The following is a 14,445-nucleotide window of genomic DNA, read 5'->3' as shown; positions in this document are numbered from 1 at the left end:
ATCAGGGTTTTCCCGTATATTATGCGCATGAATCTCATGTCAATTGCATTAATTTCACTCTTATCTTTTTCTTGATAAGTCCATGTCTCGCTACCGTATAGTACAGTCGGTACAAATATAGAATTATGTATTGCCATTTTAACTTTATTTGATATATTTTTACTTCTGATAAGAGGACTTGCTCTACCAATAACATTCTTACCTTCCTTTATGCGTCTATCTAATTCCTTATCTATCTTCCCGTCCCTATTAAATAAGCTACCAAGGTATACGAACTTATCAACTCGTTCAATTTTTTCATCATTTATTAAAATATTGCATAGTGTTTTCTCATTCTTTCCTTCGAACACCATAGTTTTTGTTTTATTTGCGTTAATTTTGAGGCCCATGCTCTTCATGCTTGCATCTAGTTTATTCAACATTCTTTGTGAGTCTTCGGTTGACTCTGCTATAACAACCTTATCATCTGCGAACGCTAACCCACTTACCCTTACTGTTTCGAGATCCACGCCCTCTTCGTCGAAGAGAGCCATTCTTAAACACTTGTCCATAAATAATATAAATAACCATGAAGACATAACGCATCCTTGTCTAACTCCTTGGATAATATCGAAACAGTCACTCAGTTTCCCATTCACTCTTACACTCGCTTTGCTACCTGTATATATTGTTTATATAGCTTGTAGAGGCCATCCATTGACTCCATACTCTTTGAGGACTTCCCAAAGTTTACTTTTATCTACCTTGTCAAAAGCTTTTTCTAGGTCAACAAATGCACAGAAAACTTTTTTTCTACTCTCAAACTTTTTTCTGTTATTTGCCTTAAGCTAAATATTTGATCCGTACATGACCTTCCTGGCATAAACTCACTTTGGACTTCCCAAATCTTTACTTCTGTTATTTTCATTACCTTCCGAATAAGTTTTTTTGAATATATTTTGCTTACGGTGCTTAATAAGCTAATCCCTCTGTAATTATAGCAGTCGCTTTTATCTCCTTTTCTCTTGTATATTGGTACGATAATCACTTTTTTCTAATCATCTGGCACGTCTCCCATCTCGAAACATAAATTTATCAATTCGCACAGTCTATATGGTATGCAAGCGCCAACGCGATTAAGCATTTCAGCGTTAATACCGTCTACCCCGGCAGCCCTACCGTTTTTCAAGTTCTTAATTATATCCCTAACCTTAGTGACACAGACTTTCTCAATTGAGTTTTTCATCGCATCGTGTTCAACATCGCAGTTGTGGTGTCCTATAGCCTCATCTCCGAATTTGCTTCTAAAATAGTTTCTGAAAGCCTCTAGTATTCCGTCTGCATCATATACCATTTCCCGCCTACTATTTCTCACGTTGACAAATTCTGCACTTTTGTTTCCTTTCATTTTTTTATAAATTAGCTTCCTGCTTCCTTCAAAGTCGTTTTGTATTTTCATCTCTTCTTCTGCTCTAATTGTATCTTTACTTTCCTTAAATAATCGTTTGAGTATCCTGTTTTCGCATCTATAATCATTTCTACGTCTATTTCTTTCCTCATTGCTAAGACCTGCGATGTTAAAAGTTCTCTTGTACGCTTCTCTCTTTGCTTTTTCGGCGGCCTGAATTTCATCATTCCACCACATATCACCAGAAATTCTTCCTACAACTGCGGTACCACACACTTCGATCGTACATCTAACAAGGATGTCCCGTACATTGTCCAGGCGCCCTCTATATCTTTGTTTTTTATACGGTCCTCCGATGTTGCCCTATGTATGCTTTCGATTATCTTATTTTGGAAACCTATTCGCACATCCGGTTTCTGTAGGTTCTCAATTTTGATTCGCGTTTGTTTTGCTTTCTTGGTTCTCTTTTTTCTACAGCTCCGACATGTTTTAAGATTCTAAAAGTTCATGTTAGTTTATAATATTTCAATATCTGCTTCTGCTCCCCCTCCTCCTCCTTCTCCTCATCCTTCTTCTGCTTATTCAACTTGATTAATTTAAGTACTTTAGCAAATTAAAAAATTTTTTTTAAATATTAGATATGTGAAATCAAAATTCAATTTAAAAGAAGTTAAACCTCAAACAAATAGTTAAATTTTCAAACAAGAAAGATTAATTCTAAACAATTAATGTAATATTTCATATTTATATCCAATAAGATTTTTATTTCAAACCAGAAACAGCTGAATTCATCTAAAAAAAGACAAAGCCTTATTAACATTCTTGAGGCTTTGATCAAAACCAGTTTTTTTAAGCAGATGTATTTTAAACCAATAATATGAAATATTTTTCATAAAAGAGGAATTTGATACTAAGAAGTTTAATTTTTTAACCTGAAAATATAAATTTTTTAGGAAAATGTTACTTTTCAACCAAATAGTTAGCAATAAGATTAATTTTCTAACAAAAAAGATGAATTTTCAATCAAAATAATGAATTTTTAATTAAGAAATTAATTTTTATCAAAGTTGTTTAACTTTGAACCATGATATTATTAATGATATTAATTTTTAATAACAAATAGTTAAATACATTCAAAAACGCATTTTCAACAAAACAGTTAAATGCTCAACCAAAAAGATAAATTTTTTAACAAGACGTTTAATTTTATGAAATTCCAGATAACAAAAAGTCGGTACGATGCCACTCTATGCGCCGGCATAGAGTCTGATTGACAGGATCTCTATTCAAGCATATGAGTAGCTCGGTGTAAGCGTCATTGCTGGCAATATTGCCCGCCGAACCATCTGGCGAACAACGTGCCGGTTATACGGAAGCTCGAAATGCAAATGAATGGATTGCTTTAATCATAATTATAATTATGTTAAAAAATATTAGTTTAAGGTGAATAAATTGAATATATATATATATATTTAAAGAAATACTTTGATTCTGATTTTGATTCTGAAAGCTCAGAAAATTTTTCAGTTTTTTCGAGTCTCGGGAAAGTCAAACTGGCAAACGCAGGTCCTTCGAACGAAAAATCGAGACACGCTTTCAAGCTTTTCAGACGTTGCCGATGAGTAGAGGAATCGAATTTTTTATCAGATCTTTCGGAAGAGTGTTTTGCACATCTTTTTCTATAGTTCTTCACAAGCACGGACCGATCGTTTAGCAACAAAAACTATTTCAGTTTCCAGGATATTGATTCCGACTATGGCTGGCACATCGTTCTTCGGCCGTCGTGTGCATAATGGTCTTCAAGAGCGTTTGCAGGCGCGATTGCAGAGGGCGACTCCCTGTGCCTGCACTTCGGTTGGCCTCTCATTCATACCGACCAAACGACGCTTTATCGCCGACACGCCGTATGTGCCAGGCACGTTTGTTATCTGGGATGATGATATTTTAACCAAACAAGCGAGTTTTTACAAAGTAGTGTAACTCTTAACCTAGTAGATCAGGCCATGAGAATCGTCATAACGACACGAAAAGTAATTTGGGACCTTAACCCCACCACCAACCTCCACTCGCTGACGGAAAGGCTTCGTGGTTGTTCGTGGCGCGTGCCACATGACGCACGTGGCCGAATTCAGTACCGTAGATAACTTTTGAAGTAGGTGCTTTAGGCTTAGGGCGACTAATTTGAAATGCAATATTTTTATTTTAATGCTGTGAATGTAAGGTGTAACTCGCACGAAAGAGAAATGTTTACTGATATCCTGAGCTTGAAACATTATATCGTTTTTCGACAGGAATATGATTTTATCAATATTGCAACAATTTCAATATATGAGTCGTTGATATATTATTACATTTTACTCTGCAATAGTAAATAAAGGAAAGGTATAAACGCCATAACTTTCAATAGGTGTGCTGCATTATCCTGATTTCAAATAATTTTGACAGTTTCTTTGTGAAGTTCAAGCTAATGTTAAAAAATATTCAAATCATTGCCCTTCAATATTTATAAAAGTTTATAATTGAACGTGAATTTATTGCAATACAATAATATAGTGTAGAAAACGTAATTGCCTCTTTTATTTCTTATTATAGGGGAATTAAATAATTCAATAAAAAAGGCCTTAAAATTCTCTTTTGCAATAAAGTTGTAAAGATGAAAATTTTGCTGAGTATTCTCTCACAAAAACGGGTTATGCAATTAATAAGTTTCACGTTAAATTATGAATTCTTTTACTGATAATATATTAAATAAATTCCAAAAAACTTCATTTTATTTTAAATTCAGTCACCCTAAGACATCTTCCGAGATAATATGTCTCTACAGCATTGGATACCTTCTATCCTTTTCAGAAACCGAGCACCGCACATGGAGAGACAAACTGTGTAGCTAAGATCCCGGGACTTAGGTCGTCGTTTGGGCACAACAGAATGTTCAGCCGCAAACTCAGCGTTGTACATAAGTTATTAATTAATATGTTTATGATGGAGTGTATTCTCCAGTTTAAATGATCAATCTATTAAACATTTTTTTATTGAAAATTGAAGTATTTTATTTCAAATATGATTGATGAACTCACTAATATTTTAGTTTTAGAAAGTAGAAACATAAATAGTATTTTATAAGTTCTAGTAATATATTTTCGTTCAGTCAAAAGTACTCGTATGTTTACTTGAGCGAATTAATGAAGTTTGCGAATATCATCCAATAATGACAAACATCGAAATTAAAAATTTTTTCTACTTGTTTTCGTAAAAGCAAAACCGAAGAATAGTTTTTTTTAAACATATGAAAAAATTGTCTTCCGTGAAAACTTGAAAAATTAAGATGGTTGATTCGTGAAAAAGATATTATATATTTCAGTAATTCATTAAAGTATACGTTTATTGGCCAGAAGCACCACGCCGAAATCGCTACACGGCCTCTGGACTTGAGCTTCTGCAGCCCAAGTTGCTTTGGGATGACCTGTAGGAATATTACGCAAGAGGTCGGTACGGTCGGAGCACAGTTTGTCTATCCATGCAGAAGCTGAGTGGAAAGACTGGTTAATCTTAAATCGAAAATCGTTAAATTCATTAAAAAGATGAATTTTCAAGAAAATTGTTGAATTTTCTAACCAACAAAAAATTTTGTATTGAAAAAAAAATTCGGTAAAGTATAATTCGAAGGCAAAAACAATTTTAAATACAAAATAAAAATGACGAATATAAAATTAAAACAAAACAAAATTAAACAAGATTATTGAAGATTTTAGATATGCTATAATTCAAGTAAGGATTGTATTTTTTGATACCAGTATATAAGAAAATAACGCAAAGTCATGCACGTTTTCATTACATAAATTATATAAAATTTATTTTCGTGTGATATTAACGATTCACTTAAAAGAAAGTATAGATTGCAGAATTTTTTAGAGATTTTCACTTTTATTAAGAGAGGAATTACACCACAGTAAGGTAAAATGAGAAGCGCTGGGGACGTCAACATTATGTCAGGGCTGAAGTTTAAAGCCAAGTCCCCTGTACAAAATTTAACATTTTTAAGTTTCGGGTAATATTGTAAGACTTCAGGAATTAGTCAAATATATATATTAGTTTTACAAGTTTGACTTGATTCCTTAAATTCTAACTTGATTTAATTTAATAGATTTTATATAGATTCCATTTATAATTGCATATTTTTGGGTGAAAAAATTTCCATTCCCGGGTTCAAGTATTGATTTTCAATATCGATAGTCAGAATTGGCTAAAACACTGTGATTCATACGTCAGCACAAGAAGGGAAACCAATATCACAGCCTTCTGCATTCTAGCCGCAAGCCTGCTAATCGTACAGAAAAAAGTGGTCCAGAACTTCCCCTACCTACCTACTGGGTTGAAAGGAAGATTTACAGTTGGGAGTGACAGGAAAGATAAAAAAGAACAATAATCTGACAATAATAAGTTTAAATATACGAAGAACTTTAGCGCCCGAGGAACCAAGTTAGGAATAAATGAGAAAAGCACACTTATACACTAAATAAGGTTAAAGTTCACGGAACAAAATAAAAACCTATTGTTATTTAAAGGAACTCGAGACAGATTTAGGAGAAAGGGAGATTTAAGCAATCAAGAAGATATGGACAACGGGGATAGGAGGGATAGTAGTGGAAATGAAAACGTAGGAAATAAAGCTAGATATTATGAAAAACAAATATAAATTAGGCACGAAAGAAAGTGTACTTGGACCATAATGAGCCATTCAAAGATTTCGCTATTCAGGAAAACAAAAAAGGTAGGGTAAATGAAGGATTTATGACAAGGGCTAGGGCCATTCTAGAAGAAAAGGAAGTGTTGAAAGGAGTTACAAGTGGCACACGGGAAAGAGAAAAAAATTTAACAAATGCCAGAATATAATGACAATATAAAATTGTAAAGGAATGGTAGAGATGCGAAAATACATAGAAAGGTTTTAAAGAGTAGGAAAAAGAAATATAATAATAGAGGGCAAGGGGGAGGTGGTTAGTATGTAAGAAGTGATATATAATTAATGAAAATAAGAAATACGAACAAGGAGAATTTGCATATCTAAGAAACAGCATGTCTACAGTCATATAAAACATAGCCATTACGATAGAATGTTTAGAGACTGCAATAAAAATGAAATTCGAGGCTAGGGCAGAATCAGATTATCACCCAGTAGAGGTTTATCGGAAAAAAAGAATAAGGAAGAAATTCAAAAAGAATAAGGGAGATTTCATTGTGAAAGAAGTACAGACAGGTGAAGAAATGGGAGATTATATAGAGCTAATGGAAAAGTCCATTTTTGACAAGATAGTGTTAAGTGTGAAAGGAATTGAAAGAAAAGACCATAAACACTAAAATCACAAATAAATTAAGGACAGAAAGGAAAAATATAAAAGTTGGACAAAAGTTTGGGCGGACAATAAATGTAAGACAAAAGAAAGGTTGTTTGAAAAAGAGTACACATATTGGAAGAATTAGGAAAAAATAAAAATCACATAGAGGAGGCAATGAGTCAAATTAAAACCGAAGGGAAGGCATGAAAGTTTATTTATAAATCATGAAGAAAAAGAGAAAATAGGGTATACGATTAGCATGGTTGAATGGAAAGAGTATTTCAAAGAAATATTTTAGGGCTAGAGTAAAAAGTAAACTGGTATTTGGAAGAGAAGTAATTTAAAATAAAAGAAATTGATTTCAAATGTTGTAATGTTCAAGGTTTTGGTTTTCGGGCGGAAAAATGTTCGAAAGAAAGGGAACATGGTTTGAAAGTATTAGGAAAGTCAAGGAGTTTATGTTCCTATGATTTTTAGTTAAGAAAAATAGTAATGTAGGAATAGATGTAGTAATGAAATGAGTATATTGTGCTACAAGTGCTGAAAGTAGGCAGCTTCACACGAGTGTGAATTTTGCTGTACGAGCCAGAGGCGAATCGAAGACTAGCCAGAAAAAAATTGAAGATGAGCCGATCGCAAGTACTGTAAACTTTACAAAAGTTGCAACTGTTTACTTTCAGCACCTGTGACACGCTATATTTTTTATAAAAAATGTAGAAAAGTTTCGATTTAAGAAACAATAAAAACAAAGTTTGTTGAAACTTATAGAATTAAGCCGAAAAGGCTGTAGGTAGAGCTTCACGAGAGCGACACGATACGAGATTGTACTTAACTCCCGATCTCGATCTCGTGAGAGATCGAAAGTTATACTCTCGACTCGATATCGAAGCAAGAAACTCTGGTCTCGAATCGAAAGTCTCCATGAGAATCTTTTTTTTAAGTGTGTTATAAACATTATTGTATCGATTGTCAGCATTAAAGTTTTTACTATACAAGCAAAATCAAACAATTCCCATGCAAATCACAAAGATTCTCTGAGAGCATTAAGGCATTGTGACAAGTGGGTCACGTGACCAGATTCCTACCTTACCCTCACTTTTTTATTTTTCAACTTATTTTCGCACGAAGCGCCACATCGAGTTGAAAATTTGGGATAATGTAAAAGAAGCACTAAGAAAGGTGGTTCTGGTCCTATATTTTAATAATTATGAAAAAAGCAAAAAAAATTATTTACAGCAAAAAGCTTTTCTTATAATTATAAAAACTTAGCACCAGACCCACCATTCTTAGTGCTTCTTGTTTAGTTTCCCAAATTTCTAACTCGATGTGGCGTTTCGTGTGATAATAAGTTGGGAAATAAAAAAAGTGGCGGTAAGGTAGGAATCTGGTCATATAACCCCCTCATCACATGGCCTTAACTTGTTTGAACAGATGGATAAAAAGTTCACTCTACGCACAAATTGTCAATCCTGATTTTTAATTTTGTGTATAATGGTGAGTTCTAAAAAGATTAGATTACTAATAAATTATTTTTCATTGAATTTTAATTGTATAAATTATTTAGTGATTGTGGGTGTATTGCCGCGTAAAAACGCAAAAAAAGTTTCGAGAACTCTCGTCGAGATCGATTTCTCGTCCAGTTCCTTCTTGATCTCGTGATCGAGACTTTATATGACTATCATCTCGATATCGTCTCGACTCTCAACTTCGAGACTAGACGATAGCGAGAGTCCTGTTGAAATCTCGTGAAGCTCTAGCTGTAGCATCATAAGAATCGTCTCTGTGCCCTCATTTGGATGTGATCTAATATTGCGGGTATAAGTGGTTACCCCTATAAGATAAATTTACCCCAAGCAAGAAGCTAAAAAAAATGTAAACAAATTGTAAACAAATGAGGAAAAATAAAAAAATCAACTTTTCTCGAAAAGCTCGGAATCGATCTAGATGGTAATAATATATGCTATATAGGGTACTAAAGAGGTTTTAAAAAAAATTCAAGAAATAATTCTGTGGACTATAATGGAATAAAACAAAATTATTATAATTTTTTAGTAACTTTTTTTATGGAAGTACTTTGGTACACCAGAATTTTTTTCCCTATACCATGATCATTAGGGTGATCCAAAATCATACCTGTTGAAAGTTTTGTTTGGTTTAGAGGGCATGTCACCCTCCTATTTTGTGAGGTTGCCGAAAAAAAAATCCCTACAAGTTTGAGCCAAATCGGTTAATATTAGGACGTGCCGCAAAGGCCCTGAAAATCCCATAAGATAAACATGGAGAAATTTTTAATATTTTTGTTTTCATTAAATTACATTAAATTTTGATGCCCTCAACCCCCCGCACCCCTTGTGGAGTCCCAAAAATGCTCCAAAAAACTAAAATTGACATTTTTGCCCAAAATTGACACATAACTGTTCTGTTTTTCCTTTCTTGCCACAAATAAATTTGTTTATCAAGTGGAATGTTTTTAAGTATTTTTCAACTAATTACCAATTGTTTAAACGATTTATTTTTGTTTAAATAAGTTTTTTGTACTTACTCATTTAAAGGTAGATTTTTAATGTTTGATTGGACAATTGGACATTTTTAGGAATAATTATCTTTGTTTGAAGCATTTAGTATTTGTTTAAGCAATTTATTATTATTTAATTGTAACTTTTTCTTAAAAAGAGGTATAAGACTCTAGTTTACAAAAAAATTAGTTAGCTTTTCTGCTTATTATTAAATATCAACGTCATTTAAATACTAGTACCTTATTTTGTAATGAAATTTTAATTGTTTAAATAAATTTTGTTTGTTCAAACAATTTTTTCGAAAATAAAAATTTTGAAATTTCTGGTTTTTTGCAATTATTGTGGTACTATTTTATTGTTCAGAGCAACATTTTTCGTTTAATTTTCAGTGACGTTAAAAAAATACAAAGATTTTGAATTTCTTTGAGAATACTCACAGCTAATCTGCTGGATCAACATAAACAAAAGAAAAACTTACTTTGAGCTTTCAGAGGACAAACGAGTGTGTCTACGAGGGTGATTTAAAAGGAAAAATTAGAAAAAAAAAATGTGAGAACGAAAAAATGGAATACAATGTTTATAGAATGAAGTCTTACTAAAAAATAAAGTTTTCATGACCGAAGTAAAACATTTTATAAACAAATATTAGTTATTTAAAGCATTTGTTTGACGTTTAAATATTCAACAACAAGCGATATACTTAATTGAATTAAGAAAAAAATGAGATTTTTTAATTATAATTTCCAATAAAATGTTACATTAATATTTAATAAATTCATTAAACAATACAATAATGTTTTAGACAAAAAATGTTGCTCTTTACAATGACAAATTTCCACCATAATTGAAAAAAAAAACAGAAATGTCCAAAATTCATTTTTAAAAAATTGTTTAAACAAACAAAATTTATTTAAATAAATGAGAATTCATTACAAAATAAGGTACTAGTATCTTAATGACGTAGATATTTAATAATAAGCAGAAAAGCTTACTAAAGTAAAAAAAACTAGAGTTCTATGCCTACCTTTAAATAAGTGAGTGCAAAAAGAATTATTTAAACAAAAAAATGGTGTCAACAATTTTTAATGAGTTGAAGAATACTTAAAACCATTCCACTTGACAAACAAAAATAATTTATGACAAAAAAGGGGAAACTAATATCTCCCGCAAGCTAAGTTTAAATTCAGAAACTTGAATCCTATTTTTCCGAAAACCAAAATTTCCCCATGTTAATCTTATGGGATTTTCAGGGCGTTTGCGGCAACGTCCTAATATTAACCGATTTGGCTCAAACTTGGTAAGAATTTTTTTTCCGACAACTTCACAAAATGGCGGGGGGGGGGGGTGCATGCACTCTATTCGAAAGTCGGGTTTTTGGACCACCCTAATGCTCACATTCAAGTATTCAATATATATTTTCGCGTAAATGATCGAAGCATTACTTCGTAGTTTAAAAAAATTAAAACTACTTGTTGGCGCCACATATTTATGCAATTCTAAGATAATCAGGGGCCATTTGAATCTGTAGTTTATAAACGCAACAATTTATACGAAATAGTGTAATGAGAGGCAAATGCAAAATCATCATTTGATTAAAACACAATTTCTCCTAAATTTCCAAGTCACAGTGTCAGCTGACTCTCAGTAGATGGAAAACTGCTGAAATTGGCAAAAGTTATTATATATTTGCAAGGATTCTCCATGTAGGGTCGTCAGTCAGATCGCGCTTGAGGGGGCACGGTTTATTCTCTGCATGGAATAATCACTCTAGGTCATTCTGAGTCTAACGCACTTAAATTTATCACAATCACTTGAGTTGCTTGGGTAGAGTGTACATTTCAAATTATCAAGATTTTTCAGTTTGTCACAATTTGAGGATTTAAACATAGAGCCGCAATTAAGTTTTGTTTTAAACTGAGCAAAAATGCTTCAAAAATGTATGATATGTTACAAAATGCTTATTGAATTGGCTTCATAATGCAACGCACTGTTTTTAAGTGATAGGCGCGTTTTAGGGATGATCGAGAACCACTTGAGGACGATCCGAGAGTAGATTGTCCCACCTTAAACGTCAGGGACTGGAACGTCGAACATGTGCACGCACTCCTTGCAAACAATCGTTAATTGAATATTAAAATTTTATCACAAGAACTTCAAATTAGTGTAGATAGTGTTCACACCATAGTGAATGACGTTCTAGGCCCAAGAAAAGTATGCGCGATGTTCGTAGTGTGTGTATGTGTGAAGTAAGCCTGTGTGCGTATTTCTGTGTGAAGTGAGCGTGTGGTGTATCTGTGAAGTGGTAAGGTGCCTATACGTTTGCATCCGTGTGAGAATGTGCAACGTCTTCCTACCATGCCATCATTTCGCAGGTGAGTACTTCATATAATGCAGATCAAGAGGTTAGTATCTTTGCTAATTGAGGCTTAAGCTAGACTTCTGAGGCACTTTTTGAACACCTGATTCTTATTCGTAATCAAAGTAAGTGCGCATGCGCGATTTTCGTAAATGAATTTGATAACATATTTCTTAGTTCTTCTAGAAAGTTTTAGATGGATCTCGATAATATCATATTGTACAATTAAGATAAAGGAATTTTATATAAGGTTACATGCTCATTCTTTTCAGCATCTTGTATCATTTGAAACTTAACAACGGTCTACGGATGTTATTCATATGAGTTTTGTTTTAAATTCTTGTAGATCATGGGTAAGCATATTGTATATTATCGTTTTCTTTCGAGTGTAGGAGGCTCATGTGATTTTATTTTTATTATTAATAACAGTGGAATGTTTAAGTTTTTTACTGTGACTGTAGAAGTCAATAAAATTAAAGACAATTTTATAGAAGAATTAGAAAAAGACGCCGGCGATTGTTTTATTAGAAGTATAAGAACAGAACTTCAAATAAGAATACAAAAGTCACAATCATTTTCAGAAACAGTTAACAGCGCATTATAAATATAAAGATCAATTGCCGCAACAAAATAGTTAAGAAAAAGATCAAACTATCCTCAACCAGATGAAATAACAGAAAATAAAATCCAAACTAATAAAGTTATGTTACTCGCGAAGATATCACATCATGTCAATTCTGTGGAAAGATTGGACACATGGCACCAGCATGTAGAAACTTTATTCAACAATTATCAAATTCTTACCAGCCCCAAAATCAACTTCAATCTTAAAATCAAAGACAATTTTTTTCTTATAATATTCTAAATGAAAGACAAAATTTTCCTAAATTTTTTCTAAATGAAAGACAATTTTTTTCTAATAATTCTCAGAATCGAAGTCAATTTTCTCCTAATAATTTTTAAAATCAAAGACAATTTTTTCCTAATAATTTTCAAAATCAAAGACAATTTTTTTCTAATAATTTTCAAATTCAAAGAAAATTTTCACTTAATAATTTTCAAAATCAAAGACAACTTTTTCCTAACAATTCTCGAAATGAAAGACAATTTTCGCCCAATTATTCTCAAAATCAAAGAAAATTTTTTCCTAATTATACTAAAAGTCAAATTCAATCTAGCAATGAATTTCCACCACAAAGAAATTGGTCAAATAATAACCCTCAATACGAGTCTCGAAGAACTAAAAATAAATACAACGAAGAAAGACCTCCTTGGAGAGGACAGGCACGCAGCCAACAATGACTCTCGCAACAACCCTAAAAACCCAAATAATTACCAGTCTAAACCTAATTTCACACAAGAAAATAAAATAATATGCTATTATTGTAAAGAACCAGGTCATATAATTAATGATTGCCATAAAAGACAATATAATAATCAATATCAAGAACAAGAACAACATCAACAATTAAATCCGGCACAGCAGTTAAATCCAGAAAACTCCAGTGTCCTTCCCAGACCGGTTGCTCAGAAGAAGGCCTAAATCAAGAATCAAATGCATCCAATTCTAATTCTGAAAATAATAAAGAAGAAAGAACAGCAAAAATAAATTTTAGTGTTACTAATACCATCCCTCATATAACATTATCATCAAACGGTTTAAAAAATCCCGTAAGATTAATGGTCGATACAGGAGCTGGTCCCAATTTGATTAAAGAAAAATCAGTCGAATCATTCATAAAAATAAATAAACAAAATTGTCTAAAATTAACAGGAATTAACGAACACCCAGTATACACTCTTGATCCAATAACAATAAAAATTTTTGAAATTCCATCAATTTTTAATATAATTCCCAATGAAGTCCCAGTGGATCACGATGGCGTTATAGGAACAGAATTTTTTCATAACAATAATGTAAATACAAATTATGAACAGAGACAATTAGAAATAAATGAAAAACATCATCCTTTTGTTACTCGAGATGCAATTACAATCCCAGCAAGAACAATTTTGGACTTCTATGTCCATGTTAAAACTAATTTTAAAAAACCGGTTTTATTCCAGAACTTTTACCAAATAGTGGAATATTTTTAGGAAAGGCAGTAGTAACAAATAATAATGGTAAAGCATATCTCAAAATTGCAAATACTTGTCCTTATCCAGTTGAAATTAAAGTCCCTACAGTAGAACTTTTAGATTTCGATGAAATCGAAATATCAAATTATTATACGCAAGCTTCAAATGAAAAAGAAACTCAAAATCTAGAATTACAGCATTTTGAACATAAATTTAACTATTTTGATACTAAATGTAATCAAAAAGTTCATTTTCATCATATTTTAAACATTTCCGAAGAAAATAAAGTCGAAAACATAAAGAAATTATTACGTTTAGAACATTTAAATCAAGAAGAGTATACTCATGTTGAGAAACTTATTATTAACAATAAACACATTTTTCAAATCCCAGATGAGCCTGTTGAAGCAACTAACGTACTAAGACATAATATCCCTACAGGAGATAGTCAACCCATATTTACGCAACAATATAGACTTCCCCAAGTTCAAAGAGAAGAAATAACTAGACAGGTCAATGAACTAATTAAAAGTGAAATAGTAACGCTATCTCAATCCCCTTTCAATTCACCTGCTTTTCTCGTACTTAAAAAACCGGATTCCCACGGAAATACAAAATGGCGAATGGTTTTAGATTACCGCAAATTAAATGAAAAAACTATAGGAGATTGTTATCCTCTCCCTAATATCACGGATATTTTAGATCAGTTAGGAGAAGCACAATACTTCTCGGTCTTTGACCTGGCCAGTGGTTTTCATCAAATAAAAATGA

The sequence above is a fragment of the Belonocnema kinseyi genome, chromosome 8 (genome assembly GCF_010883055.1).
Source record: "Belonocnema kinseyi isolate 2016_QV_RU_SX_M_011 chromosome 8, B_treatae_v1, whole genome shotgun sequence".
In the NCBI taxonomy this organism is placed as follows: domain Eukaryota; kingdom Metazoa; phylum Arthropoda; class Insecta; order Hymenoptera; family Cynipidae; genus Belonocnema; species Belonocnema kinseyi.
The sequence above is the reverse complement of the archived record's forward strand: the minus strand, read 5'-3'. Positions refer to the sequence as shown.